The sequence below is a fragment of the Bos indicus genome, chromosome 21 (genome assembly GCF_029378745.1).
Source record: "Bos indicus isolate NIAB-ARS_2022 breed Sahiwal x Tharparkar chromosome 21, NIAB-ARS_B.indTharparkar_mat_pri_1.0, whole genome shotgun sequence".
NCBI lineage: Eukaryota > Metazoa > Chordata > Mammalia > Artiodactyla > Bovidae > Bos > Bos indicus.
In genome coordinates this window covers 28,525,356-28,545,315 of record NC_091780.1, presented here as the reverse complement: position 1 = coordinate 28,545,315, position 19,960 = coordinate 28,525,356, and the positions used below count along the sequence as shown (strand labels likewise).

The 19,960-nt window shown below is 45.1% G+C and overlaps 1 protein-coding gene across 1 annotated transcript in view; it reads left to right on the top strand.

Annotated features, from left to right (window-relative positions):
* The window catches only part of ENTREP2 (endosomal transmembrane epsin interactor 2), a 241,270-nt gene that overhangs the window by 99,859 nt on the left and 121,451 nt on the right, over positions 1-19,960 (top strand). The gene's annotated exons all lie outside the window — the stretch shown is intronic.

The window sequence follows — 19,960 nt, the reverse complement described above, 5'->3', positions numbered from 1 at the left end:
CCTGCCCCCGCGATGTCTGTGTCTCGGCCCCTAGAACCCGCGGATATGTTAACCTGTCGCGGCAAAAGAGGCTCTTCAGATGGGAGTAAATTGTGGATTTAGAAACAGGGAGATTTTCCTGGAGTAAACGGGGAATGGGGGCAATCTCATCATAAGGTCGTCAGAGGGAAAGGAGAGGGCAGAAGAGTCAGAGGAGGAGGGTGAGGGTGGGAGCAGGGTTCAGGGAGGGCAACCTCTGAGGCTGGACCAACCTTCGGTACGCATGCAGCCCCACTGCCCCATTTTGGACTTCACACCTCCAGGACTGTGCGGTGATGCGCTTGTGGGCTTTCACCTCTAAGTTGGTGGTAACAGGTTACAGCAGCCGGAGAAACTGATCAACTGGGCCCCACCTCAGGAACCCCCAGTTAGACCGCCTGAAGGCTGGATCTCAGGTGGTCCACCTTTCCGTCCCCAGCCCCCCACCCTGGGATTCTCAGGAATTGTGTTGTAGGTGAAGTCCTTTGCTGTTGTTCAGTTACTCAGCCATGTCTGACTCTTCGTGACCCCATGGACTGCAACGTGCTAGGCCTCGCTGTCCCTCACCATCTTCTGGAGTTTGCCCAGGTTCTCATCCATTGAATTGATGATGCTATCCAACCATCTTATCTTCTACTGCTCTCTTCTCCTTTTGTCTTCAATCTTTCCCAGCATCAGGGTCTTTTCCAATGAATCAGCTTTCACATTAAGTGGCCAAGGTATTGGTGGCCTAGTTCTTGGCTCACATTTATTTGAAAGTAGCTGTGGGAAAAGGATTTAGGCCTGGAAAGAATGGAAACATTAGAAAAACGAGTTAACATACACAGAGTATTTACAGAAACATAGAGACATTTTGAATAACATAGCAGAAAAGTCAGGTTTCCTTCCTTTTTTGAATTTATTTTTAATTAGAGGATAATTGCTTTACAATATTGTGTTGGTTTCTGCCAAACGTCAACATGAATCAGCCTTAGGTATACATGAGTCCCCTCCTTCCCTCTTGAACCTCCCTCCCACCTCCCACCCTATCTCACCCCTCTAGGTTGTCACAGAGCACCAGTTTGAACTCCCTTTGTCACACAGCAAATTCCTACTGGCTTTGTATTTTACATACGGTAATGTATATGTTTCAGGGCTACTCTCTCAATTTTTTCACTCTTTCCTTCCCACTGTGTATCCACAAGTCTCTTCTCTATGTCTGCATCTCCCTTGCGTGCATGCTAAGTCACTTCAGTTGTGTCTTACTCTTTGCGACCCCATGAACTGTGGCCTGCCAGGCTCCTCTGTCTATGGGATTCTCCAGGCAAGAGTACTGGAGTGGATTGCCATGCCCTCCTCCAGAGGATCTTCCCAACCCAGGGATCGAACCCACGTCTGTTATGTCTCCTGCATTGCAGGGTGATTCTTTACTACCAGCACAACCTGGGAAGCCCCTGCGTCTCCATTGCTGCCCTATAAATAGATTCATCAGTACCAATCTTTCTATATTCCATATATATGCATTAATATATATTTGTTTTTCTCTTTCTGACTTACTTCACTCTGTATAAAGGCTCTAGGTTCATCCACCTCATTAGAACTGACTCATATGTGTTCCTTGTTATGGCTGAGTAATATTCCATTGTGTATGTGTCCCACATCTTTATCCATTCACTTGTTGATGGACATTTAGGTTGCTTTCATGTCCTAGCTATTGTAAGTAGTGCTGCAGTGAACAACCAAATGAATCACACAGGGTCAAAGAACAAGAAATGAAGCCTCACTGCAGGTGAGGGTCCACCCTGCCTCCTTTTTGGGAGCCATGTGTCCACAGGTTTCTTCGGCCTCCCTGCCCAGCTCGCTCTAAAGGCAGCATGAGTCGGAGCACTGGGGTTGGTCCCAACCTCAAGCTCTTCTCTGCTTCTATGTCCCAGGCGTGGCCTTTACTCCTGGCATCACACTGACTTCTTGGTGCTCAGACGCAGGGCATCTCAAAGTGCTTGTTAGTGTCAAAGTCATGTCGTGTGCTAACCTCTGGGGTTAGGATTTGGGCACACAGAGAAACAGAGACATGTAAAGAAAGCTCATACTACCTCTGACTCCTGGCCTCAGTGAGATCTGAGAGCAGAAACAGCACAGAAGAGAGTAAAATGCAGAATCTGTATACAGGACCTGACATGGTTCCTGTAAGCAGACCTGGATGAGAGAGTGAGACTGTGGCGGGCCCTTTGGGCTAAAGATAGGGGAGTTGGGAGGAAAGACCTGAGGGGCATGGAGAGTAGATGTCAAATATTGGGTGGGCATTGGGTAGGTGTTTCAGTTCTGATTTTTTCTTAATCTCAGCAATTAAAAAAAAATCAAAGATAAGCATAAGGTAAGGAAAAAACACATTGATCCTAGAATCTAAACTTCAAGACCAATACAGCAGTAATTAACACAACATTGTAAATTGACTTAATTCAATAAACATAAATAAATAATAATAGGAAAAAAACCCTCAAAAACCCAGTGCTAGGAAGTGATGCAACAACATTAATATGTTTTAGGGGGAATAAGTGGAGGAGGACATGGCAACCCACTCCAGTATTCTTGCCTGGAGAATCCCATGGACAGAGGAGCCTGGCAGGCTACAGTCCATGGGGCTGCAAAGTCAGACATGACTAAAGTGAATTAGCACACATGCAGAGGGAATAAGATTTTTAAGCTAGGTGGCTCTAGGCTTTCTACATGTAAAATTTCCAAGCTCATTTCATAAATGGGCAAATTATAGTTATTGTCAGAAATACAATAGATTCAAACTCTCTGCCACATCTAAAAGAAGAAATTACTTGATGTGCATAAGCCAAATGAAAAAAGTTATCAATGAAAGATAAGTCAAGGGAAGCATTGGTAAAAATAATGCAGCAGTAAGCAATTAAAGTACAGAATTAAGTTTGAATAGTTGTGGTTGTTTAATAAAACCTGGGAGGTTTGGTAGAGTAGAAAATCTTGCCTCTTGCCTAGAGCTTGTGGGTATATGTGCCACTGATATACACATGCTAGGTATATGTTTTCATATAGGTATTTTAAAATTTGAATAGCAAATAGATGTGTAATTTTCAAATGAGTAGAAAAAGGAAACAACAAACAAATAGAAAATTGACCAAAATAGCAAAATTGTTAGTCACTCAGTCGTGTCCAAGTCTTTGTGACCCCATGGACTGTAGCCTGCCAGGCTCCTCTGTCCGTGGGATTCTCCATGCAAGAATACTGGAGTGGATTGCCATTCCCTTCTCCAGGGGATCTTCCTGACCCAAGGATTGAACCTGAGTCTCCTGCATTGAGGCAGATTCTTTACTGCCTGAGTCACCAGGGAAAAGAGGCATAAACATGCTAAAGGTTACACTGTAGAGCTCAGGGGTACAGCCAGTATTTTAAATAACTGTAAATGAAGCATAACCTCTAAAAGTTGTGAATCACTGTGTTGTATGCTTGAAATTAACATAATATTGTAACTCAAATATGCCTTAATAAAAAAGTTGATAGATCTTGTTCGGTGGGTTTTGATGGTAGAAATAGAATGTACAGTAGAATTAGAAGAACAAGACACTCTATCATTGGAGGATTAGTGTCCATAGATGTCCACAGTATATTTCTAAATGAAAAACTGTGTACTCTGAGCAAAGTCTTTATTAAAATAAAATGAACTTTGTGAATAGGAAAAAGCAAGGTAAATACACTTGAAGATTGTCGTTGGTTTCTCTGAATGTGGTAGTATGGGTGAATTTTATTTTCTCCTCTGTATAATTTTTCATGTTATGTAAATTCAGCAACATGAGTATATGCTATTTATATAGTCAGAGAAAGGTTTTCAGTTTTAAAAAAGCACTCTATCCTATCTCTTTCTGAGTTCCCACTGTGATTTCCTGTGCCAGCATTCCCTGCGTAGAGTGTGCAGTGCAGAAACCGCTATGCACAGTGTTAAATATGGATTTGAATTAAAGAGTCCAAGGTCGTATTTGGAGAAGGCCCAGTTATTCACAGTTGAACTGTTTCCTTTCCTGTGCTTATATATTATGTGTATATTGTTATTGTTGATGTTCAGTCACTCAGTCATGTCCGACTCTTTGTGACCCCATGGACTGCACCATACCATCTCTGCAGTCCTTCACCATCTCCTGCAGTTTGCTCAGACTCCTGTCCATTGAGTTGGTGATGCCATCCAACCATCTCATCCTCTATCATCCCCTTCTCCTCCTGCCCTCAATCTTTCCCAGCATCAGAGTCTTTTTCCCAGTAAGTCGGCTCTTTGCATCAGGTGGCCAAAGAATTGGAGCTTCAGCATCAGTCCTTCCACTGAATATGCAGGGTTGATTTCCTTTAGGACTAACTGGTCAGTACCACCTGTCATTTTCAGAGCCTCTAAGATTTGGCTGCAGTCAGTATTCATTCACCCTTTTCATCGGTCTTTATTCCTTCTGGCTTATCTGGCTTCCCTCAGGGTCATTTTCCTTTCCTTTTTCCTGGTGCAGGTTTGCTGGTGACAAATTCTGTTGGATTGTTAGAAGAAGTCTTAATTTCATCTTCATCTTTTGAAGGATGTTTTCTTCGTTATAGAATTCTACGTGGGCAGTTATTTTATTTTATTTTTTTTCCTGAACTTTAAAGGTGGTTTCCATTGGCAGTTATTTTTTTATCTGAACTTTAAAGGTGGTTTCCATCATTTCTGTTAGAAATTGACTTTCAGTCTTTTTGTTACTTCTTTGAAGATAATGTGTGTGTGTCAAAATCCACCCTTTACTGCTTTTAAGATTTTCTCTTTTATGTAATCTGTCTGTCTGTTTCTGTAGTAAGCCAGCTTGGCCGATTTGATATTTTGTTTATTTTGGAAAATTCTCAGCCATTCTTTCTTCCACCCTATTCTTGTTTTCTCTTTCTGGGGTCTAAATCACAAATGTGAGGCCTTTTGTTATGTTATACTTCCTCTATAATACTGTTCTTTTAACTTATAATTTTATATCAGGGTATAGCTGATTAACAGTGTTGTGATAGTTTCAGGTGGACCGTGAAGTGACTCAGCTGTACATGTACATGTATCCATTCTTCCCCAAACTTCCCTCTCATCCAGGCTGCCACATGACATTGAACAGAGTTCCCTGTGCTGTACAGTAGGTCCTTGTTGGTTATCCATTTAGAATATAGCAGCATGTGCATATTCATTCCAGACTCCCTGTTTTCTGTTTTAGTTTGAGTGTCTGTTTTAATTGACCTGTCTTCTAGTTGACTAGTCCAATCTTCCTGTTGTGTCTAATTTTCTGTCAAACCCTTCTGTTGAGTTACCGAATTTAGATACTGTTTTTTTGTGTGTGTTTTTTTTTTTTTAGTTCCATGTTTAAAGACTGGAATTACCTGGTGAAAGTCTTCCTCTCATTTATTATGCTCATCTTTTTCTCTGTTTTCTTGGGCACGGTAACTGTTTTGAAATTGGTTGGCTGACTTCCTTACCTGGTGGCCACCACCTTCAACCATCCAGGCTCTGCTGCGTCAAAGCTGGTCTGCAGCCCAGGTAAACCGCATTTTGTTCTGAGCACCGACCCTTTAGGGCTTCCAGACAAGAGTCTTTTGTGTTCTTCACAGCCCTCTGGGGTTTCCGGATTACAAATCTTTGTCTTCACTGTGCTTTCAGTAGCTCTTTGGTTAAGATTTATGTCTTTTGCCCTCGGAATGTGAAACATGACCGGAGGGGAAAGCCAACCCCATGCTTGGACCCCAGGTCTCTTCCAGTCAGGCCAGGACTCCTGCCTGTGTCTGTAGGATTAAAGAAGCTGTGGAGGCTAGAATCCCTTCAGCAGGGAGGGTCTCTCCTTACTGTGGCATCTCTGAATTTCATTGCTTGAAGCTGTTTCAAGGAGTTGATTTCCATAGTTTGTCTAGCTTTTCACGTTTTGTTTTTTTCTTTTAAACTTGATCTGGCTGTGCTGGGTCTTGGTTGCTGTGCATGGGTGTTCTCTAGCTGTGGTGAGCAGGGGCTCCTCTCTGGCTGAAGTGTGGTCACTTCTCTTGTTGTGGAGCATGTGCTCTGGAGTGCAGGCTCAGCATTTGTGGCACACGGGCTTGGTTGCTCCACAGCATGTGGGATCTTAGTTCTGGAACAGGGATGGAACCCATGCCCCCTGCATTGGCAGGCAGATTCTTTACCACTGGACCACCAGGGAAGCCCTTCAGGTTGTTCTTGATGAGAACACTGATGTGCTACTGACCTCTCCGTGCTGCCTGGACGTGGAAGACCTCTGTAAGCATGACTGCCTTTATGGGCACCCGCAACTGCCCCTGCCTGTTCTTTGAGGACCTTCAAGTAGGCGAGATGTGACCTGCCAACGCAAATTCTGAGTCATGGCACCTGGAAGACTGTCTGCCCCTGCCTGTTCTTTGAGGACCTTCAAGTAGGCGAGATGTGACCTGCCAACGCAAATTCTGAGTCATGGCACCTGGAAGACTGTGTCGGCGAGGATCCTGAGGTGGCGTCTGCTGGGAGCACTGCCATCTTAGATTAGTGTGGTCTCTCCGCTTATGGGGCAAGGGGTTGCCACCTGTTTGCCTTCCCTGTGTTGGCTGTACAATTCCACTTCACTACTTGATAGACCATTAGACCTTAAAGAAAAGGAAAGCACTTTGAATTAAATGCTGTTTTTTCTACACAGAGAGAGCTGATGAGTAGGAAGTGTGAGATAAAAGCTTAGGTGTTTCCAGTGCTGTTATTTTTTTTTTTTATAAAATACTGAGTTCTCTGTGTATTTTTGGTTTGTATAGCACATAACTTAAACATTGCAGTAGACTCCATGGGTAGTATGTTGTTCAACTGTGTTTTCTGTAAATCCTGAAAAATTACCCCAATCATTATTCCAAAATGTTCTAAATTGCTTCTATTCTTGCAGTTGTTAGTATGCCACATATTATTCTGTTCTGATTTTTTGCTGAGCAAAACATAATTGCTTTTGTGGAATATAGCTCTGTTGATGCTGTAATCAAATATTAAAAATAGAACAGCAGAGTTTTGCAGAAAATACAATTAAAGAAACAGTGAATGCATGTGTCTTTTTTACTCCTGTTCATAACTCTTCTTTTTAGACTAGAGCTGTTAGAGAAAATCAAATCTTGATTTGAGATGATTTATATGGAAAATAGCCATGAGTTATATTCGCAAGATAATATATACTATATATATATTGCCCACATGGAAGTTTCTTTTCTTTACTCAGATAACTGCATGTAGGCCTGGAAACTTAAGACAGTCTGACAGTCTTATTTCAGTGTGGAATAGTTTCTTTGGTAGAGCTTTTTTGTTTTTTTTTAATTGGAGTATAGTTGCTTTACAATGTTCTGTTAGTTTATGCTGTACAACAACATGAATCAGCTATGTGTATACATATATATATATATATATATATATATATATATATATATATATCTCACCTCCCTCTTGACCCACCCGCCCCCAACCCATCCCACCTCTCTAGGTCCATCACAGGACGCTGATCTGAGCTCCCTGTGTTATACAGCAGCTCCCCGCTAGCCATCTATTTTCACATGACAGAGTATTTATGTCGGTGCTGCTCTCTCAGCGCATCCCACTGTAACCTTACCGCTCTGTCCACATGTGGGTTCTCTCCGTCTTTACATCTGTGCAAATAGGTTCATCGGTACCACTTCTCTCTCAACTCCATATGTATGTGTTAATATATGACATTTGTTTTTCTCTTTCTGACTTAACTTCACTCTGTTTGACTGTATCTAGGTCTATCCACGCATCTTTAAATGGCCCAATTTCATTCTTTATATGGCTGAGTAATATTCTGTTGTATATATGTACCACATCTTCTCTATCTATTCCTCTGTCAATGGACATCTAGGTTGCTTCCATGTCTTGGCTATTGTAAATAGTGGTGCAGTGAATGCTGAGGGTACATGTGCCTTTTTGAATGATGTCTTTTTCCAGCACTTTCTAGGAGATCCACAAGGGAGGGAGGCCAGGAGAAGGGTTTTGAATGCAAAGAGAAAGTGAGAGTGAGTTACTGCAGGAAAGATGGTTTGCTGGGGAGCGGGGAGGGGATAGGGAGCTTGGGGGAGGGGATAAGGGAGCTCCTGTTAAAGGGTGGCTGTAGGGGTCTGGTGGGGGCAGCCTAGGCAAGAGAGTGTTCTGGAAAGGCAGGGGTAGGACAATGAGGGTGGAAGGGGATTCCTTGAACTTGGTGATCCCAAGTCCACCACTGATCAGATGTGGGAGTTCTGAAGGAGGGCAGTCTGCGGGCCCCTCAGTGGACAGGTCTGGGCAGCAGAGGGCGCTGTGAGGGGCAATTGCGAGTGTCCAGGAATTCAGAGGTCCTGCAGGGTCCAGTCCACTGGCTGCAGAGGCAGGAGTTCCTAGAAGGGAGCATGCTCGGGGTGGGGTTGACTGAGAAAGATTTGGGAGCACAGCCTCTCGCCCTGGGAAAACCCAGGCCAAGTACCTTGAAGGCACAGTACTGGGTTATGGAGTTTGCACAAATAGCATGTGTGGTTTATAACGTTAGCACAGTGGCCTTTATTCATAATCATCTGGAAGCAGAAGAGCAATTTATCTGCCAGACAGGCTTGCATCCTATTGTAATTCCAGTGGATTCAAAAGTTGATGTGAATCTGTGAATTCGCTTGCATAATTATACTCTGATAGCTTTTCATTACATGTAATGCGATTTTAATGGAATTAATGTTCTGTATCAACAAATACATTGTTTTTATTGTTGTGCAAAGAGGATAATCTGTTCTAAAAGAAGAGAATCAACGTGATTTGTAAATGGGTCATGTTACTGTTCTTCAGTCCCTAAGTCGTGTCCGGCTCTTTGCAACCCTGTGGACTGCAGCACACCAGGCTTCTCTGTCCTTCACCATCTCCTGGAGTTTGCTCAAACTCATGTCCGTTGAGTCGGTGATGCCATCTAACCATCTCACCCTCTGTCACCTCTTTCTCCTCCTGCCCTCAATCTTTCCCAGCATCAGGGTCTGATGGTTCATAAAATACTCTTTGCCAGACTAGGCGATGTAACTGCCCACTTGGTGTTTTCTTTCCCACTTGGGCTGAGAGAAACAAGGGATCAGGAGAGTCCAGCATGCATTGGAAGTTGCATTTATGTCTTAAATTCTCATCATTCTTCATCACAGAGGGGCAGCCCACAGGGAACTGCCCATGACCACCTAGCTGGCCCCTCGCTGGGGAGACCAGGCCTTCCTGCTCTACACACACACCTGTGAGTCTGCATTGGACCCCCACACAGTGCTGGGATCCTGATTTCCTGCCCCCTTCACTCAGCCATAAGACCACAGAGACCTTGACATATCTTGTAATCAAAGGGCCCAACAGTGTGAGTACTGGACTTTGGCCCCACCCACTTGTCCGATCTGGGGAAGAGGGCATGGCAGGGGTTACCTCCTACTTACGTGGGTGTACCCCGGCCCTCCACCACTGCCCCAAGAAGGAAGAAGCAGCCATGATTAGCCTGAGTTTCAGTAAAGTGTTTTCTGTCTTCTGTATAAAACATGGTTTTGAAATAATGTGGAGGGAGTTAGAATCCCTCAGGAGATAATCACACGTGTCTTGGGATTTGGTGCTGGCTTCTCTGTGTGTTTGCATGTCAGCATGTGTATTTATTTACTTAATAGAAGGGAAACTCACCCCCTCCCAACCATTGTGTAGCCTGCTTTTCCTTTTCTTCTTTTTCATTTATGTGCTGTGAAATTTTCTGAGTGGCACTAAATGTTCTTCCATAACGATACTTAATGGCAACACTTGGAAGGACCTGAAAGACAAGCAGGGCCCTCTTGCCGAAAACCCAGATTGGTTCCCATTTTCAGAATGAAATATAATACTTCAGTTAGTACCTGGAATTCTTAGAAGAGGAATTACAGGCTCAAACTGCATGGATGAGTGAGTGAGTGAGTGAAAGTCGCTCAGTTGTTTCCGACTCTTTGTGACCCCATGGACTGTAGCCTGCCAGGTTCCTTTGTCCATGGGATTCTCCAGGCAAGTATACTGGAGTGGGTTGCCATTTCCTCCTCCAGGGGATCTTCCTGACCCAGGGATTGAACCTGGGTCTCCCACATTGCCGGCAGATTCTTTACCATATGAGCCACCAGGGAAGCCCAACTGTATGCATAGCTTAAAATATTCCTGACGTAGTTCATGCGTAGATTAAAATCATTGTCACCAGCAGTTACATACTTAAAAGCCGGCATCCTTTCTCCTCTTCCCCAATCCAGTTTCTCATCATTAGGTTTCCTGTCTTTCCTTCCATAGAATTATTTCTGTATGTATCAGCATCCACTCCTTTCTGTTTACACAAATGGGATTTGTTCTCTACGCATCGGGCTGTGTCTTGTCGGTTATTTATCTCTGACAGCATCTCACAACAGCACGCACAGAGCTACCTCAGATGTCATAATGCGTGTATTCATGTTATATATAAATATCAAGCTTTATTGAACTAGCCCTTTATATTAACCCACTAGTTACAGGTTTATGCAGTGAACGACGTGGCATGTCTCCGGCAGCACATCCATGGGCTAAATTCCCATCACTTAGCATGAGTATGTGCACTTTCTAGTTTGAGAGGATTATGAAATTGCCCCAAGGGAGGCTACATCAAATTATATCAACATCCGTAATGTTCAAGAGGAACTCTCCCCCACCTTCCACTCTGTCCTTGGCACCACTGGGTTCAATCAAACTTCACCAAAAATCATTGGCAGTCTGACTGATAAAAATGTTAATCGTTTGGCTTGCTCTGAAAAAATCAGAATTAAGGCTTAAGCATCCGTTTATATGTTTATTGCCCATTAAAAATGTGAATTTCCTATTCAGAATCCTTTGCCATTTTTTCCAGTTGAGTTGTTCCTTTTTCTCATTAATGTAACTGATCACTTTTTGAACTGAGAAGCCCTTTGTTTACTGAGCATATTATAAAATATCATGCCCATGTGTAATTGGTCTCCAATTATATATTCTTCTTAAACCACAGAAATGACAGAAATGGTATGGACCTAACAGAAATGGTATGAACCTAACAGAAGCAGAAGATATTAAGAAGTGGCAAGAATACACAGAGGAACTATACAAAAAAGATCTTCACAACCCAGATAATCATGATGGTGTGATCATTCACCTAGAGCCAGACATCCTGGAATGTGAAGTCAAGTGGGCCTTAGGAAGCATCACTGCAAACAAAGCTAATGGAGGTGATGGAATTCCAGTTGAGCTATTTCAAATCCTAAAAGATGAGGCTGTGAAAGTGCTGCACTCAATATGCCAGCAAATTTGGAAAACTCAGCAGTGTCCACAGGACTGGAAAAGGTTAGTTTTCATTCCAGTCCCAAAGAAAGGCAATTCCAAAGAATGTTCAAACTACTGCACAATTGCACTCATCTCACATGCTAGCAAAGTAATGCTCAAAATTCTCCAAGCCAGACTTCAACAGTACATGAACCATGAACTTCCAGACGTTCAAGCTGGATTTAGAAAAGGCAGAGGAACCAGAGATAAAATTGCCAACATCTGCTGGATCATGGAAAAAGCAAGAGGGTTCCAGAAAAACATCTACTTCTGCTTTATTGACTATGCCAAAGCCTTTGTGTGGATCACAACCAACTGTGGAAAATTCTTAAAAAGAGGGGAATACCAGACCAACTGACCTGCCTCCTGGGAAATCTGTATGCAGGTCAGGAAGCAACAGTTAGAACTGGACATGGAACAACAGACTGGTTCCAAATAGGAAAAGGAGTACGTCAAGGCTGTCTATTGTCACCCTGCTTATTTAACTTCTATGCAGAGTACATCATGAGAAACGCTGGGCTGGAAGAAGCACAAGCTGGAATCAAGATTGCCGGGAGAAATATCAATAACCTCAGATATGCAGATGACACCCTTATGGCAGAAAGCGTAGAAGAAATAAAGAGCCTCTTGATGAAAGTAAAAGAGGTGAGTGAAAATGATGGCTTAAAGCTCAACATTCAGAAAACTAAGATCATGGCATCTGGTCCCATCACTTCATGGCAAATAGAAGCAATGGAAGCATGGAAAGCAATGTAAACAATGGACGAGATGAAAAGCAATGGAAACCATGGAAGCAATGGAAACAATGAGAGACTTTAGTTTTGGGGGCTCCAGAAATCACTGCAAATGGTGAGTACAGCCATGGAATTAAAAGATGCTTACTCCTTGGAAGAAAAGTTATGACCAATCTAGGCAGCATATTGAAAAGCAGAATCATTACTTTGCCAACAAAGGTCTGTCTAATCAAAGCTATGGTTTCTCAAGTAGTCATGTATGGATGTGAGAGTTGGACTATAAAGAAAGCTGAGTGCTGAAGAATTGATGCTTTTGAACTGTGGTGTTGAAGAAGACTCTTGATAGTCCCTTGGACTGCAAGGGGATCCAACCAGTCCATCCTAAGGGAAATCAGTCCTGAATATTCATTGGAAGGATTGATGCTGAAGCTGAAACTCCAAATCTTTGGCCACCTGATGTGAAGAACTGACTCATTTGAAAAGACCCTGATGCTGGGAAAGATTGAAAGCAGGAGGAGAAGGGGACAACAGAGGATGAGATGGTTGGATGACATCACCAACTCAATGGACATGAGTTTGAGTAAACTCTGGGAGTTGGTGATGAACAGGGAGGCCTGGCATGCTACAATCCATGGGGTCACAAAGAGTTGGACATGACTGAGCAACTGAACTGAAATGAACTGAACTGAAACCACGGATATGTTCATTGGCTCTTGCCATGATGATGCTACATAAAGAAGCACCCAGAAGTTCATGGTTGGCATTAGCCTAGTTTCTTTTCTTTTTAAGGTTTTGCAGGTTGACCAGGGCCCCCACTTTGAGCTGGAGACTCCTGGTTGGGTTTAGGTCTGTGCCATTTTTGATGCACATGTTTAACAGCTGGCCAGCAGGGAAGTTAGTCATTTGGAAAATAACCTGAAAAAACTATTCAGAACGGAATACTGAGCAGCATTTGTGTGGAAGGGGTGAAAGAAGAACTAAGGGATTGGAGGATGAAGTAGGAAGGATCAGGGTGTAGCTGTCGGAGTCCCTGACAGCGAGAATGTAGAAGAGATGATATTTGAAGAGATGTTGGCTAAAACTCTCCAAACTAGTGAAAAACATGTATGTACAGATTCAGAAGCATGTGCATGCATGCTCAGTCACTTCAGTCATGTCTGATTCTTTGTGACCCCATGGACTGTAACCCACCAGACTCCTCTGTCCTTGAAATTCTGCAGGCAAGAATACTGGAGTTGTTTGCCATCCCCTCCTCCAGGGGATCTTCCCAACCCAGGGACAGAACCCACGGCTCTTGTGTCTCCTGCATTGGCAGGCGAGTTCTTTGCCTGGGAGGCACCTTCAGAACATAGGACATCTCAAGGAGGATTATAAAGCAAAAATGGCACACATAGACATACCACGCAAAAACTTCAGGACCCCCAAGGGCAGGGAGACAGCTTTAAAAATCTTCAGAGTGAGAGCAGTAGCACCTCTCAAGGAACAGCAGTGTGACAGCAGCCAACTCCTTGATGGCAACAGCGGAAGCCAAAAAGTCAAGTAACGTCTTCACACTCTTCAGAGAAGAAACTGTCCAGCTAGGATTGTATATCCAGCAAAACTATTTTCCAAGTATGAGGTCAAGTAAGAAATCTACAGATAAACAAAAAAAGAGGATTTGCCACTAAAAGATCTGCACTAAATAGACTTGTAAATTTAGGGTTCCTAACTGTTGGCAGAGCAGTCTCTGGAAGCCTTCGGAGCCCTTCTCAGAATGAGGGTTTTAAATGCATGAAATAAAATACATAGGATTACAAAGTATTATTTAAAAATACTTTTAAATTATTTTAAGAAGTGTCATAGTAATATATGTGCTCATTTACTAACTCATCACATAAGAAAATCTAGTACTAGGTCTAGTAACTACCCTAATTTCAGAGTAAATAGCACCAGCGAAGGCTGCATCTTATGGACAGAGGCGAGACACATGAATTTGGTACCCTGAGGTGGTTCAAGTGGTAAAGAACCCACCTGCCTATGCTGGAGATACAAGAGACAAGGGTTCCATCCCTTGGTCGGGAAGATCCCCTGAAGAAGGGAATGGCTTATCCACGCCAGTGTTTTTGCCTGGGAAATCCCATGGACAGAGGAGCCTGGTAGGCTACAGTCCATGGAGTCGCAGAGAGTCAGATAGGACTGTGCCTCCACGTGAATGCATGCAGGCACACACACACACACACACACACACACACACACGAGCTGATTTGCATCTAGGAGACACACATTGCGGCAGAACATGTGGTGTGTATCTCAGCTCTGATTTTCTTTTGACTCCTGAGTTATTTATAATATTTATATGATGCTACGCTTTTTTTTCTTACAGGGGGCAACTTTGTCATCAGCTGACAGCTTTGCTTCTTTGGTGGCTCACTGGTAAAGAACCCGACTGCCAGTGCAGGGTGTGTAAGAGACACAGGTTCTATCCCTGGGTCAGGATCCCTCTGGAGGTGGAAATGGCAACCAGTCCAGTATTCTTGCCTGGAGAATCCCATGGACAGAGGAGCCTGGCGGGCTATAGTCTATGGGATCACAAAGAGTCACACACAACTTAGCAACTGAGCACCCATGCTTGGGCAGCTCAGAATACTATCTGTACCCTTATTGCAGCAACAGGTCTTTCTCCAGACATGTAAATGATGGCTTTTTAGTGGTAAATCTGTATCACTTGTAGCTGTTGGGCTGCCAGCCGTATGTTTTGTGAAATAGTTTAATTGGCTCTCAGGTCTGCATTCTGGAAGGACTTGCTTCACTACCTGAAATGTTGCATTACCATTTGCCTCTGAACCCTATTGGAAGATCTGGGGGAAGTTCCTGATTTTAGGCAGCAAAGGAACTTTTTAGTCTTCCAGACAAGATATAAAGGCTTCATTTATTCCCGGCTTCGTGTCCCGGGGCAGCACCAGTCAAACAGGAGGACTTCTACTCTGAAGATGCCTCTCCTTTTCATGGTCTCATCTCCCTCCTCATTACTCTCAACAGCAGAAAGTTCTTTCTAATTTTATCTCTCGCCTCTCTTATGCTGGGTGAGGAAGTGGAGAAGAGAGCCAGTTGGCGTCCGTCCTCACAGCACCTCGCAGGTGCTGGGAGAGTTAACCCTTCTCTCTGAGCAGCTTCATGCCTCTCCTAGTCTCCTCGGCTTTGCTTTCACAGCTACTCAATTGTCTGTTCCTCTTCTCTGACCCTCTTCAGTGTTGTAAACTGCAGACTGCTAATAAGAATCCTGGCAATTTAAATGAGACAGGGGTTACAGAAGGTGTGGTGGTTTCCGGCCAGCTAGATGCAGGATCTTGCTCCTCACAGGAATGGGACGAAGTAAACCTGCAAAACTACCGAGATGGCAGAGCACCATCCTGCCTGTTACTGGGACTAAGCAAACAGTAGTTCAGGCTAAGACCAGCAGAGATATGGTTCCCTCCCCCCTCCCCCCATCCCCTCCCCCGTTGCCATGGGGACGGGAACAGGAATTCTCAGGGAGGGGGAGGCCTAGCATCTGCTCTTGAAAAGTCTCCTCCCCACTCCAATGTCCCCCCGCCCTTGTTAGAGCTGGTGCTGGTGTTTCTGTATCAGAGAGCAGAGACATCTGCTCCTCCTGGGAGCAGACACAGAAGGAGAGGGGATGTTTAGGGAAAAAAACAGCATCCTACCCTGGATGTGTTTGTTGTTGTTGTTGTTCAGTCGCTCAGTCCTGTCTCACTTTTGCAACTCCATGGACTGCAGCACGCCAGGCTTCGCTGTTCTTCACCGTCTCCCAGAGTTTGCTAAAACTCGTCTTCATTGGATGTGTTAGTGTATTAGTAAGCTCAGACTGGAGTAATATAGAAATATAGAAATAATATACAGAAATAATGCCATTTGCAGCAATATGGATTGACCTGGAAATTGTCATACTAAGTGAAGTAAGTCAAAGATAAATGTCATGATCTCACATATATGTAGAATTAAAAAATAATGCAAATTAACTTATTTACACAACAGAAACACACCTACAGTTAGCAAAACCAAACTTTTTGTTACCAAAGAGGAAAAGTCAGGGGGAGGGTGTTGCTGGAGGGATAAATTAGGAGTTTGGGATTAATATGCATACACTACTGTATATAAAATAGGTAATCAACAAGGACCTACTGGTAAAACACAGGAAACTCTACTCAATATTCTGTAATAATCTATATAGGAAAAATTTCAGAAAAAGAATGGATATTTGTGTGTGCGTGTGTTAGTCACTCAGTTGTGTCTGAGTCTTTGCGACCCCATGGACTGTAGCTCACCAAGTTCCTCTGTCCTTGGGATTCTCCAGGCAAAAATACTGGAGTGGGTTGCCTTTCTCTTCTCTAGGGGATCTCCCTGACCCAGGGATTGAACCCGCATCTTTTACATCTGCCTGTATTGGCAGGCAGGTTCTTTACTCTCTGAGCCACTACGGAACCCCAGATATGTGTATATGTATAATTAAATCACTTTGTTGTATACCTGAAACTAACATAATATTGTAAATCAACTATGTTTCATTGTTTTAGTCGCTTCAGTTGTGTCCGACTCTTTGTGACCCCAGTGACTGTATCCCACCAGGCTCCTCAGTCCATGGGATTTCCCAGGCAATAATACTGTTGTGGATTGCCATTTCCTTCTCCAAAATCAGCTATGCCCCAACATAAAACAAAAATTAAATAAAAAATATCATAGACTGGGTCAACTAAACAGAAATGTATTTTCCTGTAGTTCTGGAGTTGGGAAGTCAGTGATCAAGATACTGCTGTGGGCAGGTTCTGTGGAGGGCAGGCCCTCTTCCTGGCTTGTAGACAGTTCACTTCTCTGTGCCTCGTGGCCTTTCCACAGTATGTACATGTGGAGAGAGATCCTTTCCTTCTCTTCCTATAATCCTGCTGTGCCATCATGAGGCCCCAGTCTAACCCTGATCACCTCCTGAAGGTCCTACCTCCAGGTACCAGCACCTTGTGGGTTAGGACTTGACAGTACGGGTTTGGGGAGACACAGACAATCAGTCAATAACAATTCATTTTCTTCTGCACAGCAAATTACTGCAAACTTCACAACTTAACATGACACCCATTTATCATCTCACAGATCTCTAGGGTCAGGAATCTGGACATGGCTTAGCAGGATCACCTGGCCAGGGTCCCACAAGGCTGCAGTCAGGGTATTACCAGGGCAACATTATGTCAGGATGCAATCCCTGGGGAGGGTCAGGGGATAGCACACCTTACTTACACTCAAGGGGACGGCATTACACAAAGTCAGCATCTGCCTGCCTCACTGCGTGTGGTGGTTTTATTCTTTGCCTTTGTATAGGGGCTTGGATCCATTCCTAATTATAGTTATTAATGACATTCAGAAATGTAAATTATACTCAGTAAGCCAAATTGTCCATGTTTGCTGGAAGTAAAATTATTTGGTATATTTTTGAGAATGATAACTTCATTACGGGGAATTCTGGTGGTCCAGTGTCTAAGACTCAGTGCTTCAGATGCAGGGGACCCAAGTTTGATTCCTGATTAGGAAACTAGACCCCTCATGCCACAGCTAAGAGTTCGCATATTGCAACAAAGACCCCCTTTGCTGCAGCCATGACCTGGCACAGCCCAAAAAATGAATAAGTGACTTCATGATGAAGATAGGAAAAGCTGAGAAATTTTTACTGTGGCCTAAGATAAGTGCTATTAATTTCCTTTGTGTTTAGAAACCCTTGCTCTTTGGAAGGTGGTGACATCCTTGTTTTAAGTGGGCTGGTCACTGTAGAGATTTGATAGTTTTGGCAGCTTCACCTTAGAAGATGAGGGAGTTCTGTCTTCGCATATCAGAGAGGTCTTGAGAGGTCTTGGGTGGTTGGAGAGTTCAGTGGGGCCCCTAGGTTCACTTGAATTCCTGGACCCTTCCTGGGTGAAGAGGTATTGGGCTGTGTCTCAGAGGATGGGTGAGATTTTGTCTATTAGAATGGGAAGAAGGCAGAGCTTAAGTGGACATCTTCTGGGAGATGGTTGGAGAACATTCAGCCTCCCTACAGGCTCAGTCTGGGCACAGCCAGTATCGTCATGAAGGGCAAACAGAGGGCACTCTGGAGGTCCCATCCTGGGGGCAATGGTGGGGTCAGAGCCGGGCCCCCAGAGCTTGGCCGTCATCAGAGGGAAGAGAAAGGGGTGGGGCTGAGGCAGGGGGCCAGCGACAGGAGGGGAGTGCTGAGTGTGGAGGGGAGATAGCCCATAGGGGTTCCCTTTGAGAAATGCTGTGACTTTGGTGCCCACAATGGCCAGGACAGGAGTGGAGAGTCCCCCTGGGCAGTGATTATGGGGAATCAGGGACCAGACTATGTGGGATTATCAGGTCCAGCCAGGAAGGTGACGTGCACCTGGTGGAGACATCCAGCAAGGCTCCAGTGAGTGGGGGGCAGAGGTAGGTAAGTGGCGGAGTGCCCCCATCCAGGTAGGTGAATCCTGAGGGCCAGCGCAGGCAGAGGGGAGAGGTGTTGAGAGGAAGAGCAGACCCAGCCTCAGAATAGCGGGTCCTAAACACACCATGGCTCAGATGAGGATGGCGGGGTTGGCAGAAATGTGGACCCTCCAGAAGAAGGTTGGAGGTGGAGACGAGAGGTCAGGGTCTGTGCTCTTGGGCACGGAGTGACAGTGAGTCTCAGCAGCATGTCCTTAGGAGGAATGCCAGCTTACCATCGGAACATGACCTGGGGGAGTCGTGTGTCCATGGAGGAAGGACGCATTGGGCACCAGAGCAGGTTCTGAGAGGTGGAATGTGGGATGAGAAGGGAAGTGAGCAGCTTCAGAGGTGCGTGGAGAGGCGTGATGGAAACCTGCCCTGGGAGAGCCTAGGAGACAGCAGCCAGCAGTTCTGTGATGGAGGGGGATGGGCTGGGGCATCATGGAGTGAGGAAGTTCAGAGGTGGGAACACGGCTGTCGGTAATGTTTGCAGCATCGGCTGTATGTGGAAGCGGTGTGTGCACTGCAGAGAGGAGGCAGATATGACAGGCTTGGGAGCAGCACACGATGAAGCTCTTTAGTTCATCTTTATCTGTGTGTGTGGTTAAGGTTTAATGTTTTTCATGTGAGACCACTGGTCTGGGTGTTGCTGGACGTCTGAGACCAGTGTGGCTCTCGGTGGATAGCTGGAGGCTACTGGATGTGAGACTTGGTTCTGCTCTGTGCCGAGGTCCCAGGGGTGAACTGGGCTCTGTCAACAATGGGACCTTGTGGGTCCATTCAGTTGCGTGTTCTCCTCCGAGCCTGGGGCTCAGTCCTTTTGGAATTCTAGGGGGCAAGTGCAGCCTGGCCGCTCCAGCCTGGCCCAGGCCCTCCATGGAAAGTCAAGGAGCGACGGCCCATCTCTCCCATTTGGTGACCCCCCTGAAGGCAGATTGCAGTGGGTGAGGAGCAGCTGTGTCTCCGTGATCTGGTGGCCTTTCCTGGACATAAGGAGACTGGGAATGTGGACAGCAGGGAGCATGGGTCTAATGGGGGCCTGGGGCGGCAGCCCAGGAGAAAGGTGGGCCAGGAGCCGAGGATGGTTCTCCTGAAGGCAGCAGACATAGGGGAGCCTGGGTGGACGGGGTGCTGCGGGGGATGTGCTGGGGGGACATGCTTGGTGGGTCTGGGGGCCAGAGAACGGGCGGGGCCAGGAGCAGGCAGCTCAGAGCCAGGGTGAGAAGTGTGGGAATCTCCTTGGTGGGTGGGAGTGAAGAGGAGGCCCCTGCAGGGGCAGGGGCCCAGATGAGGGAGGGCAGAGGGGGCCTGTGGGTTTGCATGCAGGTGGCAGATGACCAGAGAGTGGGAACATCACCACCGTCCCCAAAGCAGTGTGTCCGGTGCTCTGTGTGATGCTGAATCA